This window comes from Hypanus sabinus, chromosome 13 (assembly GCF_030144855.1).
Source record: "Hypanus sabinus isolate sHypSab1 chromosome 13, sHypSab1.hap1, whole genome shotgun sequence".
Classification (NCBI taxonomy): domain Eukaryota; kingdom Metazoa; phylum Chordata; class Chondrichthyes; order Myliobatiformes; family Dasyatidae; genus Hypanus; species Hypanus sabinus.
In genome coordinates this window covers 89957017-89976689 of record NC_082718.1, presented here as the reverse complement: position 1 = coordinate 89976689, position 19673 = coordinate 89957017, and the positions used below count along the sequence as shown (strand labels likewise).

General features: G+C 46.8%; 1 protein-coding gene across 1 annotated transcript in view; it reads right to left on the bottom strand.

Moving 5' to 3' along the window:
• LOC132403533 (myosin regulatory light chain 2, ventricular/cardiac muscle isoform) overlaps positions 1 to 19184 on the bottom strand; it is a 36118-nt gene extending 16934 nt beyond the window's left edge. Inside the window, exon 1 of the mRNA XM_059986928.1 lies at positions 19160 to 19184. The gene's annotated coding sequence lies outside the window, so the exon portion shown is untranslated. The remainder of the gene's footprint in view (positions 1 to 19159) is intronic.
• Between the last annotated feature and the right edge of the window lie 489 nt (positions 19185 to 19673).

Sequence of the window (19673 nt, the reverse complement as noted above, 5' to 3'; positions counted from 1 at the left end):
CCATCATCAGGAAGAAGCCGAGGACTCACACCATCAGGTTCAGGAACAGTTATTACTCCTCAACCATCAAACTCTTGAACCAAGAGGGATAACTTCACTTAACTTCAGTTGCCCCATCATTAAAACGTTCCCACAACATATGGACTCATTTTCAGGGACTCTTCATCTCATATTCTCAATGTTTATTGCTTATTTATTATTATTATTTTTTCTTTCTTTTTGTACTGGCACAGTTTGTTGTCTTTTGCACACTGGGTTGAACGACCAAGTTGGTGAAGTCTTTCATTGATTCCATTATGATTATTATTCTATTATGGATTTATTGAGTATGACCGCAAAAAAATGAATCTCAGGATTGTAGATGGTGACACATATGTACTTTGATAATCAATTTCCTTTGACTTTGGCTAAATGTGTGTGTACCATTTGATGAATTTCCAATCATAACATATACCCAAGTCAAAACAGTACCTGCTCAAAACTATAAGTCCCTTTGTAACACAAGAATATATACAGAATAATTGATTCCCTTCAAACGAACGTCCCACAACCTGAATAGAAAATCAATATTTAAAGCAAGGTCAGTGTTTTTAAATTACTGTAAACTGATTCCATATGTTTAGAGACAATTTTTGTAAAAATGGCCCTCAGTGGCCATTTTATTAGGTACAGGAGGTATCTAATAAAATGGCCACAGAACGTGTTAATGTATGTTCATAGTCTTCTGCTGATGTAGCTCCATCCACTTCAAGGCTTGACATGTTGTGCATTCAGAGATGCTCTTCTGCGCACTACTGTTGTTACGCATGGTTATTTGAGTTACTGTTACTTTCCAGTCAGCCTGAACCAGTCTGGCCATTCTCCTCTGACCTCTCTCATTAACAAGTCATTTTCTCCCACAGATCTGCCCCTCACTGGATGTCTCCATGGATGGGAGGAGAGGAAGGGGGCAGGGAAGTGAAATGGAGTTAAGACAGGTATGTAAAACTGTATTCTGGTTGAACAGCCCAGACCAGCCATTTCCACGGATCCCATGGACTATTTGGATTACAGGTTGAAAATTGCTTCGGTGGTGGTTGCCCAGAAAGAAAAGATGTTCAACCTAAGACTGTAGATGATTATCAGGAGAGTGAAAGGCCGGAGAGATCCAGTGATCAGAGTGCAACAGTGATGTAGTAGAAGTAAATTAGCAGACAAAAATTATTTTGGATTATGGGGGTGGCGGAGTAGCATAGTGGTCAGCACAACGCTTTACAGCACCAGTGACCCGGGTTTGACTCCCGCCGCTGCTTTTAAGGAGTTTGTCCTTTCTCGCCGTGACCGCGTGGGTTTCCTCTGGGTGCTCAAGTTTCCTCCCACAATCCAAAAGAAGTACCGGTTGTACCAGTCACTGTAAATTGTCCTGTGATTAGGCTAGGATTAATTAGGAGGATTGCTGGGTGGTTCAGCTCAAAGGGCTGGAAGGGCCTATTGCGCCCTGCATCTCAGTATATAAATAATTTTTTTGATGAGAGCAAAATTTGCAGATTCAATCCAGAAAAGAGCAGATTTAATGAAGCTAATGGACAAAAGTTGTTGCTAGGAGTAAACACCTTGTGCTTTCTGTGGAACGTCCTTGTTTTCTGTAGATATGTGGTTAGCTTAGCCTGAATCTCAGAGCCGAGGCCTTACATGGAGGCTTAACCCCGACTATAGGAGGGGAGGGAGGGGAGTGGTGAGTAGGGGCAAGTGGCCAAACAGGTTCCGTGTCTGAAGCAGCTGAAAAGATCTTTGACAGCTGCTCTATCGCTTTCAAACTACAGTTGGCTTCTATTATTTACAACCCTTGTAGAAGTGTGGACTGATTCGGAGATAAAAATTTCAGACTAATGTTGGCCCTGGTAGCATTGTTGCTCGGGTGAAAAATTGTGGGTTTGCGCCCCACTCTGGGTGATTGCAGGTGGATGTAAAAGCCTGCATGGGACCTTGTTTAAAAGATAATTCTCCTTTGTGTCCTAAACATATTTAACTTTCTTTGCAGCTGTAGAATCCCCTGTGGTCCTGGGCATCGTTGATTATAGTTGTGTACCTCTACAGCAGGGGCTCACACCCTGAACACCATGCTTAGCGGTACTGGCCCACAGCATAGAAAAGTTTGAGAACCTCTGATCTACAGGTTGTACTACCATAAACGTTATGATACATCAGGATTTCTTCTTCATCAAAATGCAAGGCAATCAACTTGGGACCATAGAAATGAATACACATTTCCTGCAGTTTCACTCTAATTCACTCCTTACTTACAGTATTCATTATCATATTACTTCATCCATAAACAAACACTTTAAGGTTGCTTCAAGGTTAACCTCTTTAAGCACTGATAATTACATACCTAACACAATAACGATTGACAACAGATTGGAGATACAAGGGGATTCATGCAGGTTCTATCCAGTGGACCCTCAGAGCAGTGTTTCAGATTTTTGCATTAACTGCAGGGTATATTTAAACGCATTATAACAAGGTAAGCTAAATCACTGTTACATTTGCTCCACAACTTTATCATCCAAAAATATTCATAACCAGGGTGCAGTTGGAGACAGACAATAAGCATGAATGAATGAAGATGATGATCACAAAAAGGTTTGCATGAGAACGACGTTGCTATCAGTTAGAACACGAGTCTTTGTGACTGTATGCTCTTTCCAAGATCGTAATCATATGTACCATGTGCAGCGTGTTGTGTGCTGTTGGTGATGTGTTTTGCACCTTGGCCCTGGAAGAATGCTATATTCAATTAAACCTGAACTTGAACTTGAACTACTGCTTCTATTATTTACTACTCAGAGGCAGAGACTGCTGGCGGGCAATTAAAATGGCGCCTGAGGCAGTGAAACTCTTCACAAATGTTAGTGCAGTACAATTATCGACATCTCGAGTACTCTGTAACACGGGTCTGTATGCTACAGAGACCGAGCCAAGAATCAAGTACAGCAGTTTGCCCCATATCTCTTTAGAACTTTTGTGGGCTTCATGTTGGATGTACGCGCTGTGAGTTTGCCATGCAGGGTTACACGTGCTGGAGAGGGATGCCTCCATCTGCCAGGTGGCTAGGAGAGAAAGGAATGCTGGCCAGATGAGCTGTGCTGGTGATCAGTCTAAGGCCACTTGTTTGTGAACAAGGGAAAAATGCTCTGATCATAGTTCTATGATAGCTCTGATCATTTCTATAGTGCCAAAATAAAACCTTAAGTGGGAATGACACAATGTCGAGAATAATGAGATTCTCAGCAGGTTGGGCTCCAGAGTAGTCAGACACCAGTTCAAATTCACAAGGTAACCTACCAAGTGAGGCTTGTTGCTTTGGAGGGATGCTAACAAGAGATAGAAGAAATGATATACAGTATTGTGCAAAAGTCTCAGGTATATATATATATATATATATATATATATATATATATATATATATATATATATATATAGATACTAGGCTGCCTAAGATTTTTGCACAGTATTGCAGTAATTTTATGTATCATACTGTACTGCTGCCGAAAATTAGCAAATTTCATGACATATGTGAGTGACAATGAACCTAATTCCGATACAGGTCTCTGTTGTGGACTGAGAGTGGAAAGGGAGCAGGGAGAGAAGCATCATGGTTGGGAAAAGGGGAAGAGAGAGGGAGGGAGCGGGATTCACCAGAGAGACGTTATGTAATGATCAATAAACCAATTGTTTGGAATCAAGTGACTTTGGCTGGAGTCTCAGGGCTGGGTGTGCCTGCACCCCCGCCCCTCAGCACTCCTTCTCTGCCACCAATCCCACCCCCCCAACAGCGCTCCACCCTCGCCATCCCCAACATCCTTTGCTCCCACCAGATTTACAGATTTACTCTCCTCTCCACGTTGACAAGTTCTGTGCAAAAGTCTTAGAGACCCCAGCTATATACATGTACCTAAGGCTTTTGTGCAGTGCTGTAAAATCAGAAGGGAATTATTCCAAGAACATTGTCAAGGGATTTCTATTTCCAGCCTTCATTATTACAGTTTTGCCTCAATCCCAAGGCACCTTCTCCTACCTCCCATTGTTGGTAATTTTCACAGCATCCCTTAACCTGCGACAGCATTACAATAACAGCCCAATGCTGCCAGAGGCAGTTTAACACCACTGGTAACTAAACCAAGGAGGGGTCAAGATAAAAAAGACAAAATCAATTCCCTTTTTTCAAAAAAAAGTGAGGTGGGATGATTGCTACCATTAAAGAAACGAGCGCCCTAATTAAGGTTTCTCAATCTAAATTGACGATACTTTTACAGTATTTGCTAGAAACCATTATAAGAAGGAGGACACATTTCCATAATTGAAAGCAGACTCTGCTGGTCACTTACAAAGTAACCTTGGAGACCCTATTTGAAATTCGCATGCAGATGTTACTATAAATTTTAAGCCATCTGCCCGAACAGGGGGGCCACCAAAATAGATAAAGTCCTTGAGCAGGGATCACGTGCTCTTGGCACTGACTCAAAGAAATTTAAGGCGCATTGATGTGGTATGCACAGCCCCTGTTTTATCCTGCAAAAATTTGCACTGCTGTTAATAGTCGCCCTATAGACATTTCAAGCTGACAATGAAATACCTGCTCGAGATAAAGTTTCTGTTGGCGCTGTTGTTGAATGCAACAACTGCACAACAGAATTTGCTTTTGTCTGTAAAGGATACTCTATCTTCAGTGACTGACCTTTCAAATGGCTCACCGACCTTTAACTTTAAATTAACTATTTGTTCACGGAAAACCTTTTTTTAAGAACAATCTGCTTTCAAATACATACCAAGCAAATCCTCTTAATTAAAAACTCTGCAAAAATATCAATTACGTCAGTTATCAAAGGTGACCTTCCTACCCAGAAGGACGGGTGTAATGAGGCACTTCCCCCTTAGTTAACACTCAGTCCAGGGAAGGTATCAGGGAGGGACTGAAAGGTGACAATAAAAGTTGGTTTATCATTGTCACATGGTACAGTGAAAGACTTATCTTCAGTGCCGTCCGTACCAATCAGTTAATTTCAGTAGCACACTGAGGAAGCTATGGTCCAAGCTATGAGAGTTCTGAGCAAAGTGTTATAGCTCAGAGAGAATGGAGCATGGTGAAAGGACAGGGAAGATACGCTCAGCAGGCACTTTCCCAGGTACAGGAGGTAACTAATAAGGTGGTTACTTAGTCTACTTCTGTAAATTTGTGGTCTTCTGCTTCTGTCATCCGCCCACTTCAAGGTTCAATGGTTCAACTTAATGTCAGAGAATGTGTACAGTATGCAACCTGAAATTCTTACTCTTCACAGGCATCCTCAAAACAGAGAGAAAAAACCCAAAGAATGAATGACAGAAAACGCTGGGACCCCCAAAGACCCCCCTCACCCCTCCCATGCACAAGCAACAGCAAAGCATCAACAATCTCCCCCCCCCGCCCCTTATCCACTTGTTCCAGCAGGAAACATCGACCACCCCCCCAGAGCAACAGCAAAGCCCCAGAGACCGTGATCTAGAGTCCATCCCAACATGTTGACGTCTCAGAGAGTTTCTCTCTCTCTCTCTCTCACCAACAAGGGAGAGCGAGGTAGTGGCTCCCGCAACAGATGAGAGGGAGACCATTGGGTCGCTGTTTTGATGTTACAATCTGCAGTGTCACTTATTCGAGTTCCCTCGACTGGAGGGCTGCATTTCGACAGCGGCATACTCTGCTGCCTCGATGCGTCAATCTTCCATGATGCTTCAGTCAGCGACACCGGTGAGGTATTGGGTCATCCACAAAGACACACGACTTCCAGGCCACACCCGGAGGTATTGAAAATGCCATAGTTTTCCCTTGGACCATAGTTTTGAGAGCGAGAACCCAATGCCTTGAAGAATCACAGTTTGAGTTTATCTGTAGATCACGGACTCTGACAGGACCCCAGCCACCCCAGATTCTACACCTTGTGTGTTCAGAGATTCTCCTTTACACACCACTGTTCTAACACATGGTTATTTGAGTTTCTGTTGCCTTCCTGTCAGCTTGAACCAGTCTGGTAATTCTCCTCTGACCTCTCTCATTAACAAGGCATTTTTTCCCACAGAACTGCCACTCGTTGGATCTCCTTTGCTTTTCGCATCTATCTCTGTAAATTCTAGACCAGGGGTTCCCAAACTCTTTTTTATGCCAAGGACCCCTACATTAACTGAAGGGTCTATGGACCCCAGATTGGGAAGCCTTTGCTGTGTGTGAAAATCGCGGGAGATCAGCAGTTTCTGAGATACACAAACCACCCTGTCTGGCACCAACACTCATTCCACGGTCCAAGTCACCTAGATCACATTTCCTTCCCCCATTCTGATGTTTGGTCTGGAACCTCTTGACCATGTCTGTATGCTTTTATGCATTGATTTGCTGCCTCGTGACTGGCTGATAAGTTTTTTTTTGCATTAACGAGCAGGTGTTCAGATGTACACCATAAAGTGACCAAGTGTGTATAACACTATTTTCAGCTGTCATTCACAGCACTCAGCTCTTCTCTGCAGCTGACTAACAGGAAATTCATAGCTTATTTTTTTTCTCTTTTAAAAACAGAAAAGATGATAACATTGGGAAAGGAATATTGCAAAGTTACTTAAGGCAATAGCAAAGAAACTGCGTAAACCAGGAAGACAACACACACAAAATGCTGGAGGAACTAATGTTCTGATGAAGGGTCTCAGCTGGAACATTGACAGTTTATTCTTTTCCACAGGTGCTGCCTGACCTGCTGAGTTCTTCCAGCATTCTACGTGTGTTGCTTGGGTTTCCAGCATCTGCAGGTTTTGTATGTGATTAAACCAGGGAGAATTCTGCTTTGAGGTTGGCGGACAGTTTTTGAGCTGCACAAAAAAATGGTGCCTAATGTATAACCATAGAATCTCGATGCTTTTATTTATTTCATTTTTATTTATTTATTGGGATACAGTGCAGAATAAGTCTCTTAAGCCACATTGCTCAGCAAACTTTTGATTTAATTCCAGCTTGATCTCGGGACAATGACCAATCAACCTACCAGCAGACAAGGTTCCAGGAGGCGAGGGGCTTCGAAGCCAATAGGCTTAGAGTCCATGATCAACTCCATTTCTCGAAGATCTAAGCGCTGATGAAGATTGAAACCATTGAGCTGAGTGCAGAAGGCAAGTGAGTGTTCAACGCTGTCTACCAACCTCTCGCTCGCTACTGTCAGAGGAAAGTGTCTGCGTGAGGTGGTCCCTCTCTCTCTCTCTCTCACTTGCTGCCCCTGAGAGAAGGCTCCTGCCCTCGAATGACCTCTCTGTCCCTCGATGTTGTCAGAGGATAGTGTTGGAGCAAGCTTTAATTGACTTGATCGGTGGATTGGACTGCAGTTCACATAATGATGTGTTTTCTGGTATCCGGTCATTCCTTTTCCTGTTGCATTTTTTGGGGCAGCTTTGAATCGGGGCGGCCTACAGGTAATGAACACTGAACTAAACTGAATGTGCACGCTTCAATTTTGTGTTTTATATTCTGCATTTTCATATGTTTGTTCTTGTTGCCACTTGCGCAATTTGTCTTTTGCGAGGGGGCGGTTTGATGTTCTTGTTGCCATTTGCGCAATTTGTTTTTTTTTGTGCATGGGGGAGGTTCGTGTTCTTTCTTTGTGCGGGTTCCGTGGTTTTCTTTGTTTCGTGGCTGTCTGTGAAGAAGATGAATATCAGGGTTGTACACTGCAAACATACTTTGACAATGAATGTACCTTAAATCCTTTGAACTGGTACATTCTTGGACTGTGGGAGGAAACCGGTGGACCCGTAGGAAACCCACATGGTCACGGAGAGAACATACTTGCAGGTAGTGGCGGGAATTGAACTCAGGTCACCTGTACTGTAAAGCGTTGTGCTAACCATGCCACCCTAATCTGAATATATCTGAAGGTGACTTTTAAAAAAGTTATTCATGTTTTTTGCCATCACTGGTAAGGTCAACATTTATTTTCCAACTCAAGCTACTTTTGAGAAGGATGATAACGAGTTACCTTCTGGAGAAAGTACCCCCCATGTGTTGGTTGGTATGGAGTTCCATCACTTAGACCTAGTGACGTTAATATACTTCCAAGATTTGGAGGAGAATTTGCAGATCACAACACTGATAAGGCGGATTATATAGGATCAGGGAGCTGGCTGACTCTCTCCGTTATTCCCCAGTACCAAAAGCTATAACTGAAACTGAGCAGCAGGAGTTTCTGTAGACAAACTGCAACCTGTGAGCATGAGATCAGAGGTGAACATGTATCCAGGTGACTGCAACATTCCCTGCAAACAACATTAGGTACTATGCAACGGATATCCGTACATTGATACAACATGTGATTGGGAGGAAAAGGGGAATACTGGACCGAAGATTTAATTTATTTAGAAATACAGCATGGGACAGGCCCTTTTGGCCCAACAAGTTGTGTCGCTCAGCATTCTACCTTAGCCTAATCACAGGGCAATTTACAAAGACCAATTAACCTACTAACTGGTACATCTTTGGACTGTGGGAGGAAACTGGAGCACCCGGAGGAAACCTACACTGTCACGGGGAGAGCACGTGAACTCCTCACGGACAGCACCGAAACTGAACTCTGAACTCCGGCGCCCCAACTTGAAATAGCTTTAGACTGACCGCTACGCTACCGTGACTTGTTGGTGAAGCAGCTGAAAGTGGCTGGGCCTGGGGCATTGCTTCGAGGAGCTCTGCGCTGTGGCATCTGCAGGACCCCCGCTTGTGCAAGATTCAGCTCCAGCCGTTTGATTTCAGTTTTGCTAGGCTCCTTGATCCAAAGCTTGGCCAAATTTGTTAAATCTCACCTCACCTCACCTCTGGAATTGTTGCTCCTCGTGATGCACCGGGCAGCAACCTTGCCGTATCTTTTTAACTTTTTTTATGAGTCAGAGTTGCCAGCTCGATGCCCAACCCAGCACGGATGGAAAGCGTGTAAGGAGCCGGCCGGATTCGAACACGTGACCACTCGCCTCGGAGTCTGGTGCGGGTGCCACTACACCACCGGCTGGCACAAAGCTCTAGAACTCTCCTTGAGTTCTAATAAACGATCACAGACCGAAAGCTCTTGTTACTTCTTTTCTTTCCGTGAGCTCTGCTTGACTTGTTGAGTTCTCTTCATCAGATCATGCCAAGTGGGGAATGGAATATTTTGTTATCTACTGAATGGAGAATTTAACAGAACAAGCAGACTTATCAGGGAGCAACTGATGTGGTCCTTTTATAGGAAGTGTATAAACCACCCAGGACACTGGACTGAGAAACTTTTATAGCAATTTGTAAGCACAAGAGATTCTGCAGATGCTGGAAATCCAGAGCAATGCACACATTGCTGGGGGCCCCAGCAGGCCAGGTGATTTCTTTGGAGAGGAATTAACAGTTGATTTTTCCTGCTGAGACCATTCATCTGGTCTGGAAAGGAAGGAAGGAGAAGCCAGAATAAGAAGGTGGGTGGAGGGCGTGGAGTACAAGCTGGGAGGTGATAGGTGGAGACAGGTAAGGGGGAGTGGGGATGTAGTGAGAAGCTGGGAGGTGATAGGTGGAGACAGGTAAGGGGGAGTGGGGATGTAGTGAGAAGCTGGGAGGTGATAGGTGGAGACAGGTAAGGGGGAGTGGGGATGTAGTGAGAAGCTGGGAGGTGATAGGTGGAGACAGGTAAGGGGGAGCGGGGATGTAGTGAGAAGCTGGGAGGTGATAGGTGGAGACAGGTAAGGGAGAGCGGGGATGTAGTGAGAAGCTGGGAGGTGATAGGTGGAGACAGGTAAGGGGGAGCGGGGATGTAGTGAGAAGCTGGGAGGTGATAGGTGGAGACAGGTAAGGGGGAGTGGGGATGTAGTGAGAAGCTGGGAGGTGATAGGTGGAGACAGGTAAGGGGGAGTGGGGATGTAGTGAGAAGCTGGGAGGTGATAGGTGGAGACAGGTAAGGGGGAGTGGGGATGTAGTGAGAAGCTGGGAGGTGATAGGTGGAGACAGGTAAGGGGGAGTGGGGATGTAGTGAGAAGCTGGGAGGTGATAGGTGGAGACAGGTAAGGGGGAGTGGGGATGTAGTGAGAAGCTGGGAGGTGATAGGTGGAGACAGGTAAGGGGGAGTGGGGATGTAGTGAGAAGCTGGGAGGTGATAGGTGGAGACAGGTAAGGGGGAGCGGGGATGTAGTGAGAAGCTGGGAGGTGATAGGTGGAGACAGGTAAGGGAGAGCGGGGATGTAGTGAGAAGCTGGGAGGTGATAGGTGGAGACAGGTAAGGGGGAGCGGGGATGTAGTGAGAAGCTGGGAGGTGATAGGTGGAGACAGGTAAGGGGGAGCGGGGATGTAGTGAGAAGCTGGGAGGTGATAGGTGGAGACAGGTAAGGGGGAGCGGGGATGTAGTGAGAAGCTGGGAGGTGATAGGTGGAGACAGGTAAGGGGGAGTGGGGATGTAGTGAGAAGCTGGGAGGTGATAGGTGGAGACAGGTAAGGGGGAGTGGGGATGTAGTGAGAAGCTGGGAGGTGATAGGTGGAGACAGGTAAGGGGGAGTGGGGATGTAGTGAGAAGCTGGGAGGTGATAGGTGGAGACAGGTAAGGGGGAGTGGGGATGTAGTGAGAAGCTGGGAGGTGATAGGTGGAGACAGGTAAGGGGGAGTGGGGATGTAGTGAGAAGCTGGGAGGTGATAGGTGGAGACAGGTAAGGGGGAGTGGGGATGTAGTGAGAAGCTGGGAGGTGATAGGTGGAGACAGGTAAGGGGGAGCGGGGATGTAGTGAGAAGCTGGGAGGTGATAGGTGGAGACAGGTAAGGGGGAGCGGGGATGTAGTGAGAAGCTGGGAGGTGATAGGTGGAGACAGGTAAGGGGGAGCGGGGATGTAGTGAGAAGCTGGGAGGTGATAGGTGGAGACAGGTAAGGGGGAGCGGGGATGTAGTGAGAAGCTGGGAGGTGATAGGTGGAGACAGGTAAGGGGGAGCGGGGATGTAGTGAGAAGCTGGGAGGTGATAGGTGGAGACAGGTAAGGGGGAGCGGGGATGTAGTGAGAAGCTGGGAGGTGATAGGTGGAGACAGGTAAGGGGGAGCGGGGATGTAGTGAGAAGCTGGGAGGTGATAGGTGGAGACAGGTAAGGGGGAGTGGGGATGTAGTGAGAAGCTGGGAGGTGATAGGTGGAGACAGGTAAGGGGGAGTGGGGATGTAGTGAGAAGCTGGGAGGTGATAGGTGGAGACAGGTAAGGGGGAGTGGGGATGTAGTGAGAAGCTGGGAGGTGATAGGTGGAGACAGGTAAGGGGGAGTGGGGATGTAGTGAGAAGCTGGGAGGTGATAGGTGGAGACAGGTAAGGGGGAGCGGGGATGTAGTGAGAAGCTGGGAGGTGATAGGTGGAGACAGGTAAGGGAGAGCGGGGATGTAGTGAGAAGCTGGGAGGTGATAGGTGGAGACAGGTAAGGGGGAGCGGGGATGTAGTGAGAAGCTGGGAGGTGATAGGTGGAGACAGGTAAGGGGGAGTGGGGATGTAGTGAGAAGCTGGGAGGTGATAGGTGGAGACAGGTAAGGGGGAGTGGGGATGTAGTGAGAAGCTGGGAGGTGATAGGTGGAGACAGGTAAGGGGGAGTGGGGATGTAGTGAGAAGCTGGGAGGTGATAGGTGGAGACAGGTAAGGGGGAGTGGGGATGTAGTGAGAAGCTGGGAGGTGATAGGTGGAGACAGGTAAGGGGGAGTGGGGATGTAGTGAGAAGCTGGGAGGTGATAGGTGGAGACAGGTAAGGGGGAGTGGGGATGTAGTGAGAAGCTGGGAGGTGATAGGTGGAGACAGGTAAGGGGGAGCGGGGATGTAGTGAGAAGCTGGGAGGTGATAGGTGGAGACAGGTAAGGGAGAGCGGGGATGTAGTGAGAAGCTGGGAGGTGATAGGTGGAGACAGGTAAGGGGGAGCGGGGATGTAGTGAGAAGCTGGGAGGTGATAGGTGGAGACAGGTAAGGGGGAGCGGGGATGTAGTGAGAAGCTGGGAGGTGATAGGTGGAGACAGGTAAGGGGGAGCGGGGATGTAGTGAGAAGCTGGGAGGTGATAGGTGGAGACAGGTAAGGGGGAGTGGGGATGTAGTGAGAAGCTGGGAGGTGATAGGTGGAGACAGGTAAGGGGGAGTGGGGATGTAGTGAGAAGCTGGGAGGTGATAGGTGGAGACAGGTAAGGGGGAGTGGGGATGTAGTGAGAAGCTGGGAGGTGATAGGTGGAGACAGGTAAGGGGGAGTGGGGATGTAGTGAGAAGCTGGGAGGTGATAGGTGGAGACAGGTAAGGGGGAGTGGGGATGTAGTGAGAAGCTGGGAGGTGATAGGTGGAGACAGGTAAGGGGGAGTGGGGATGTAGTGAGAAGCTGGGAGGTGATAGGTGGAGACAGGTAAGGGGGAGCGGGGATGTAGTGAGAAGCTGGGAGGTGATAGGTGGAGACAGGTAAGGGGGAGCGGGGATGTAGTGAGAAGCTGGGAGGTGATAGGTGGAGACAGGTAAGGGGGAGCGGGGATGTAGTGAGAAGCTGGGAGGTGATAGGTGGAGACAGGTAAGGGGGAGCGGGGATGTAGTGAGAAGCTGGGAGGTGATAGGTGGAGACAGGTAAGGGGGAGCGGGGATGTAGTGAGAAGCTGGGAGGTGATAGGTGGAGACAGGTAAGGGGGAGCGGGGATGTAGTGAGAAGCTGGGAGGTGATAGGTGGAGACAGGTAAGGGGGAGCGGGGATGTAGTGAGAAGCTGGGAGGTGATAGGTGGAGACAGGTAAGGGGGAGTGGGGATGTAGTGAGAAGCTGGGAGGTGATAGGTGGAGACAGGTAAGGGGGAGTGGGGATGTAGTGAGAAGCTGGGAGGTGATAGGTGGAGACAGGTAAGGGGGAGTGGGGATGTAGTGAGAAGCTGGGAGGTGATAGGTGGAGACAGGTAAGGGGGAGTGGGGATGTAGTGAGAAGCTGGGAGGTGATAGGTGGAGACAGGTAAGGGGGAGTGGGGATGTAGTGAGAAGCTGGGAGGTGATAGGTGGAGACAGGTAAGGGGGAGTGGGGATGTAGTGAGAAGCTGGGAGGTGATAGGTGGAGACAGGTAAGGGGGAGTGGGGATGTAGTGAGAAGCTGGGAGGTGATAGGTGGAGACAGGTAAGGGGGAGTGGGGATGTAGTGAGAAGCTGGGAGGTGATAGGTGGAGACAGGTAAGGGGGAGTGGGGATGTAGTGAGAAGCTGGGAGGTGATAGGTGGAGACAGGTAAGGGGGAGTGGGGATGTAGTGAGAAGCTGGGAGGTGATAGGTGGAGACAGGTAAGGGGGAGTGGGGATGTAGTGAGAAGCTGGGAGGTGATAGGTGGAGACAGGTAAGGGGGAGTGGGGATGTAGTGAGAAGCTGGGAGGTGATAGGTGGAAAAAGTAAAGGGCTGGAACAGAAGGAGTCTGGTGGGAGAGGAGAGTGAACCACAGGAGAAAGGGAAGGAGGGGCACCAGAGGGAGGTGAGAGGCAGGTGAGAAGAAGAGGAGTAAGAAGGGAGCCAGTTCTGGGGTTGAGGCAATTAGTCTCCAACGCAGACAAGTTTGTTTCTTTGAGTCAGATGTTACCATGGCAGAACAACAGCTCTCTGATCTCCAGTAGCTTCAGGCCACTGTCTGGATCAGGGCTGTAATAAGGCCCAAAGCTAAGTAGTTCTGGACAACAGTGAGTTAGCTGAGAACCAGCAAGCAGATTACCACTGGCTTAAATTACAGTGGTGCTTACAGGCTTGCTCATCACTTTCCTGGTACTTGGAAGGAGGCCGACGGAGGACTTAGACAATTACTATTTTTAATAGATTTCATCACTGAGTATCTAGATAATAAGCAAATGTGGATTACAGTTATTTTAAGGAAAAGGATTTGAATTGGTCCTTTCTGAAAGTGTGACGAGCCTTGTTCTATCTGGAGCAAATGATCCTGTGCCCAATCTTACCAGCAAGCATTCAATTCAGAAGGACACTCAGCCCATCAGCATCATGCCAGCTCCTAGCAGCCCTAATCCCTCTCTCCTGGTTTTCCTGTAGCCCTGAAACTGATTTCTTTATTTATTGCGATACAGTGCAGACTAGATGCTTCCTGACTTTTGAGCCACGCCACCCAACAATCCCAGGATTTAACCACCGCCTAATCACGGGACAACTTGCAATGACCAATTAACCTATCAACCGATGCGTCTTTGGACTGTGGGTGGAAACCCATGCAGCCACCATTAGAATGTACAAACAGTGTACACAGAACTCAGGGGGAAATCAGCAGGCCTGGCCGAGTAAACAGTTTCTGACAGAGACCCTTCTTCAGGACTGACTGTGGCGGGAATTGAACCTGGGTTGCTGGTACTGTAAAGTGTTGTGCTAACCATTACACTACTGAGAACCCTCTCTCGCACGCTCATCAGGCTAAACTTGACTTTTTCCTTGTTGTGTAAGAGCTGAGGTACAGCAGCCAATTCCCTTACTGGCACATCTCCGGGATGCAGGAAAAACCCCAGAAACCAACCTGGTTACAGGGAGATCAGGGGGACTCCACACAGAAAGCAGCCAAGATCCGGATCAAACCCAGGTCTGTGGAGCTTGGAGGCAGCAGCACTAATCACTGTGCCACCTTTTAGAGATCTAAGAGTGAGCTACAAAGACCGACTTTGATAAGATCCTGAGACCCAGAAGATTATTGATTTCAAACCTTGGTTGATGACAACTTCTGAAGCCAACACCTGAAATGAGTTAGAGAAGAGCAGAGCATGGGCATGTCTGATCATTGTAAAGTGACTCCTGATAGAAAGAACTTATGTTTGGAAATTTGTTTGGGGCAAGGAAGCTTTGTGACCTTCTCTTTCTGTCCTCCTGTCACAGCCAAAGGTTTCAGTAAGTACGTGGGTTGTTTTGTCTTGGGAAAGCATTGTTTAACTTTTATGTTTAATTGTTTGTCTTTGGACTAGCTCTGGGTTTTCACTTTGCTTTGTAGGTGTCTCCTTTGGGATCATGGGGATTGTTAACTTTGTATTTATCACTTTTGTTCAATTTGGAAGCATTTAATTAACATGGGATTTTCAATAACTTGCACTGTAGTGGTAGTCTTTGGGGGGGGGGGGGGGGGTTATTGCTTGGCCTGGACACCGGGGCTGTCTAATTGGTCCCAAATTCCTACGTGCTCCGGGTGTATTTTTTTTTGGTGTGGGGGGAGAGGCTTGCCAATCCTTTTTTGCTTGTTGTAGATCCTCATCCGGTGAAACTCTGGACTAGTTCTGTGTACTGTGAGTGATTTCAGTTCTTCAAGATGCTGTATAGTTCGCCTACGTTCTCGTTAGTCTTGCTGGTCAATTTCCGTGAGAAATCTCATGTTTCGTTTGAATTGCTAAGTCTCTGGAATTTCTGCACTTGAGTGAACCTGACACCCCCCCCCCCCCCCCACACACACACCTCAGCCCATGGGTGAGTAACCTTCAGATACTCACATATTAGCATCATCTGGAGAATGGATAGTGTATATATGCGCCATGACACATGCATTACTGAATTCAGCCGAAGTTTGCAAGAACAGAAAGTCTCCTTTAGGTTTTTACCGCATAATTTTCTGTTTGCTCTTTGTGGAGATGTAGTACAACACCATCACCACTAGATGGCGCTGGGAACAAGATTTTCTGTCATCCCGCAAAGCCGGGAAAATCAGATCAGGTTTAGTTCGGGCTACAGGTAAAAATTTTGCCTCACGTTTTCCTCAGTAGCTGCAATTTATTATCGAGCGCTTACCCTGCAATAAGCCAATCAATGGTGTTAACAATCACTCTTCATTGTCCTGTTTAATTAAGGTCCACAGCAATGCCAGCATTGCAGGAACGAAGAGACCACGTCATGATAGGGGTATATCTGTAACCAATGCCCGAGTAATGCTCGTAACCAAAAACAATGTGACATCTCGTCTCTTTTTTTTCCAGAAGAAAAATGTATCCCCTGCATTCCTGTCCCTCGGTTCCATTGTGGAAATGGCACCCAGCTATCAGAGTCCAGGGGGTGAACGTGCTTCTGTGGAACTGTTGTCAGCACCTGTGTTTGGATCTGATGACGCCGCAAGGGGTACGGAATATTCCCCAAGTGGTGAGTATGTGGCAGTGGATGTCCTGCTCCTTCTGTGTGGCAGTGGGCGCCCGTTGGTGAAGGGGGTATGACGAGCTGTTGGGCTGGGTCTTGCATGGCAGCTTGGTGTTTCACCGAAGAAGGGTGGAAATGTCTCAGCACCAGGTTTAATATCACCGACGTACGTCGAGAAGTTTGTTAGCTTGGCCGCAGCAAGTACAATGAAATGCACGATAATAGAGAGAAAAACGATTTGCATCATCCACCGGGGTGCGTGGCCTTCGGCAGGGGCAGAGGCCATCCACCTTCACAGAATGTTTCGACCCTTGCACTCTCCAGTTGGCAGGTCAGCAGTGGTGAAATAATAAATGGTTAAATTAAATAAATAGTGCAAAAAATAGAAATAAAAGAAGTAGTGAGGTTGTGCTGTAACAAACAGAAATCTGCAGGTGCGGGAAATCCAAAGCAACATGCTGGAGGAACTCGGAACTCAGGCCAGGCAGAAAAGGGTAAACGGTGAATGTTTTGTAGTGTTCAATGTCCATTCAGATATCGGATGGCAGAGGGGAAGAGGCTGTTCCTGAATCATTGAGTGTGTGCCTTCAGGCTTCTGTTACCCCTCCCTGATGGTGGCAATGAGAAGAGGGCATGTCCTGGGTGTTGAGGGAAATGATGGACGCTGCTTTTCTGAGGCAATGCTCCGTGAAGGTGTCCTGGATGCTACAGAGGCTAGTTAGTGCCCATGATGGAGCTGAGTTTACAACTCTCCACTGCTTATTTCAACCCTGTGCAGTGCCCCCCCCCCCCCATCCCAGACAGCAATGCAGCCAGTTAAAACACTCTCCACGGTAACCCTGTAGAAATTTGTGAGTGTTTTTTGTGACATACCAAAAAATTCCCCTCAAACTCCTAATGAAATATAGCCGCTGTCTTGCCTTCTTTACAGCTGCATGGATATGCTGGGGTCCAGGTTAAATCCTCAGGGATACTGACTCCAAATGACAATCCACCTTTGTTTAAGTGATGAAGGCTTATTGCATGAGTACACTATTGCAGAACAGTTGTCCTTTCTAAGCAGCACAATTGTGCAAATGAATGACTGCAAGAGTTCAAAAGTTCTTCTGTGTCTATGTAAAGAGCAACTTACTTCTGGTTTATACTTCTGGTTAGCTGAAAAACAACCTGACCAAATAAGGACATTTGAGATGTTCCTCTTTGGCCAGTTCTATCTGCAATGTCCTACTCCAAATCTGAGACAGTGGCATCTAACCTGAAATCTGACTTTGTTCTGAAGTGTAATATTGCCTAAAAATTATTCAGATCCCATTGTTGGACAACTGGACACAATGCATTCTGAGGAGAACACAGAGGTCAGGGCTTGATGCTGTCAGTTTGGTAAGTATACACTTTTCTTTCATCTATCTTTGTAGCTGAACAATGAAGAGTGTAGGCCTGGCTGTTCATCTCCATGGAAAATGGGATTAGCTACGGATTAGAGACATCAAAAAAAACTGACATAATTAATGAGTACGACAGACTACAAACATTTTCAGTACATCTGTAATAACCCACTCAGATAGGAAGCAAGTTTTTCTCAAGGCATTGGTGACATTCCCGGCTCTGACCCAGAAGTTGACAGCTCTGAACCTGCTCCAAATGGATCTGGTTCAAAGTTCAAAGAAAAGTTATTATCAAAGTATGTACATGTCACTATATACTACCCTGAGGTTCATCAATCTGCAGGCATTCACAGTAGAACAAAGAAATACAACAGAATCAATGAAAATCTCCATATAAAGACTAACAGGCACCCAACGTGCAGAGGAGATTTACAAGGATGTTGCCTGGATTGGAGAGGGTGCCTTACGAGAATAGGTTGAGGGAACTCGGCCTTTTCTCCTTGGGGTGACGGAGGATGAGAGGTGACCTGATAGAGGAGGATATGATGAGAGGCATTGATCATGTGGATAGCCCGAGGCTTTTTCCCTGGGCTGAAATGGCTAACACGAGGGGGCATAGTTTTAAGGTGCTTGGAAGTAGGTACTGAGAGGATGACAGGGGTAAGTTTTTTCACACAGAGAGTGGTGGGTGCGTGGAGATGGGTACAATAGAGTCTTTTAAGAGACTCTTAGATAGGTACGTGGAGCTTAGAAAAATAGAGGACTATGTGGTAGGAAAATTCTAGGCAGTCTCTAGAGTAGATTACATGGTCGACACAGCATTGTGGGCCAAAGGGCCTGTAATGTGCTGTAGTTATTCTATGTTTCTATGGGCAAAGGAAGACAAATTGTACAAACACGCACAAAAAAATTAAATAATACTAAGAACATGAGTTGTAGAATGCTTGAAGGTGAGTAAGTAGAGATGAAAGTTGTCTCTCTCAATCGGTTTAGTGTCTTCCATCTTCCAGAATACCCTCGCCCGGAATATTTGTCTGGCCCGTCTGCTTGTTCTTGTTTGTTTATTTATTTATCGAGCACAGAACAGGACCTTCTGGCCCTGATTTAACCCTCGGCTAATCACAGGACAATTTATAATGACCAATTAACCTACCAACTGTGACGTCTTTGGAATGTGGGAGGAAACCGGAGCACCCAGAGGAAACCCACACATTCCACGGGGAGGACAAGAACGCTATTCGAACCCATTGCTGGCAATTAACACAGAAGAAGTGTTCTGAACTCTGACAGTCAGGCTAATTAATTAGCCAGCTTCCCATTCATAGGGAAAGAGTATAATGATAGGAAAATATTATCCCAATACAGAGAGGGGAGTGCTTCTCCTGCTTTGTCTAAGGTAATCCAATAATCTCTATTCCCTTTGCATCTGTTGCTGCCAATCAAAACCAGGTATACTTCATGGCCCAAGTATTTCCTCCTTCCTTAGCACTTCGGAGAGATAGGTAGATGAAAAACCTCGTTTCCTTTGGATTTATCAAGACTCAAGATACATTTATTATCGATGTATGTATGCAGTATACAACCCTGAGATTCGTCTTTCCCACAGACAGCCACAAAACCATGAAATTGCTCGAATTTCTATTCTTGTCATCCAAAATCCTTTGCTTACCACTATCACAGTTCGGCTGCGTGAGTTTCTAGCTTGATTGGTAATCTTTGGGGAATCACCAGACCTCGACCCCATCCTGAAATTTTGGGAGCTCGACAGCACCACTTGCTGAAAAGTAGACAATGGATTTTCTGAGTGTGTAAATGGGGAAGACATAGGCAGGACCATTAACTGTGCCACAGACAGTCCCAAGCCCGGCAGTGAAAGGAGGGGAGGGTTGAGCATGGGGCTAGCAACCCCATCCCATAATAACCCAGTGCTACAGAAACTCCAAGGACCTCATCCCTGGAAAGGAAGGGTTTTCGAGGGGTTCACCTTGAAAGACTGGCATAGGGCAGAGAAGTCTGGTGACCTGCTTTCGGTGTCCTACGCCCCACTAGGAGAGATGGGTTTAAGAAGAAGAAGGTAGGGCCATTATTATACTTTATTATCATCTGACATAGAATTCTGAAGCTTCGGCGTGTTTTCATTCCCTTTCTTGTGGAATAAAGTGGTGAAATGCTGAAGCTGGTAT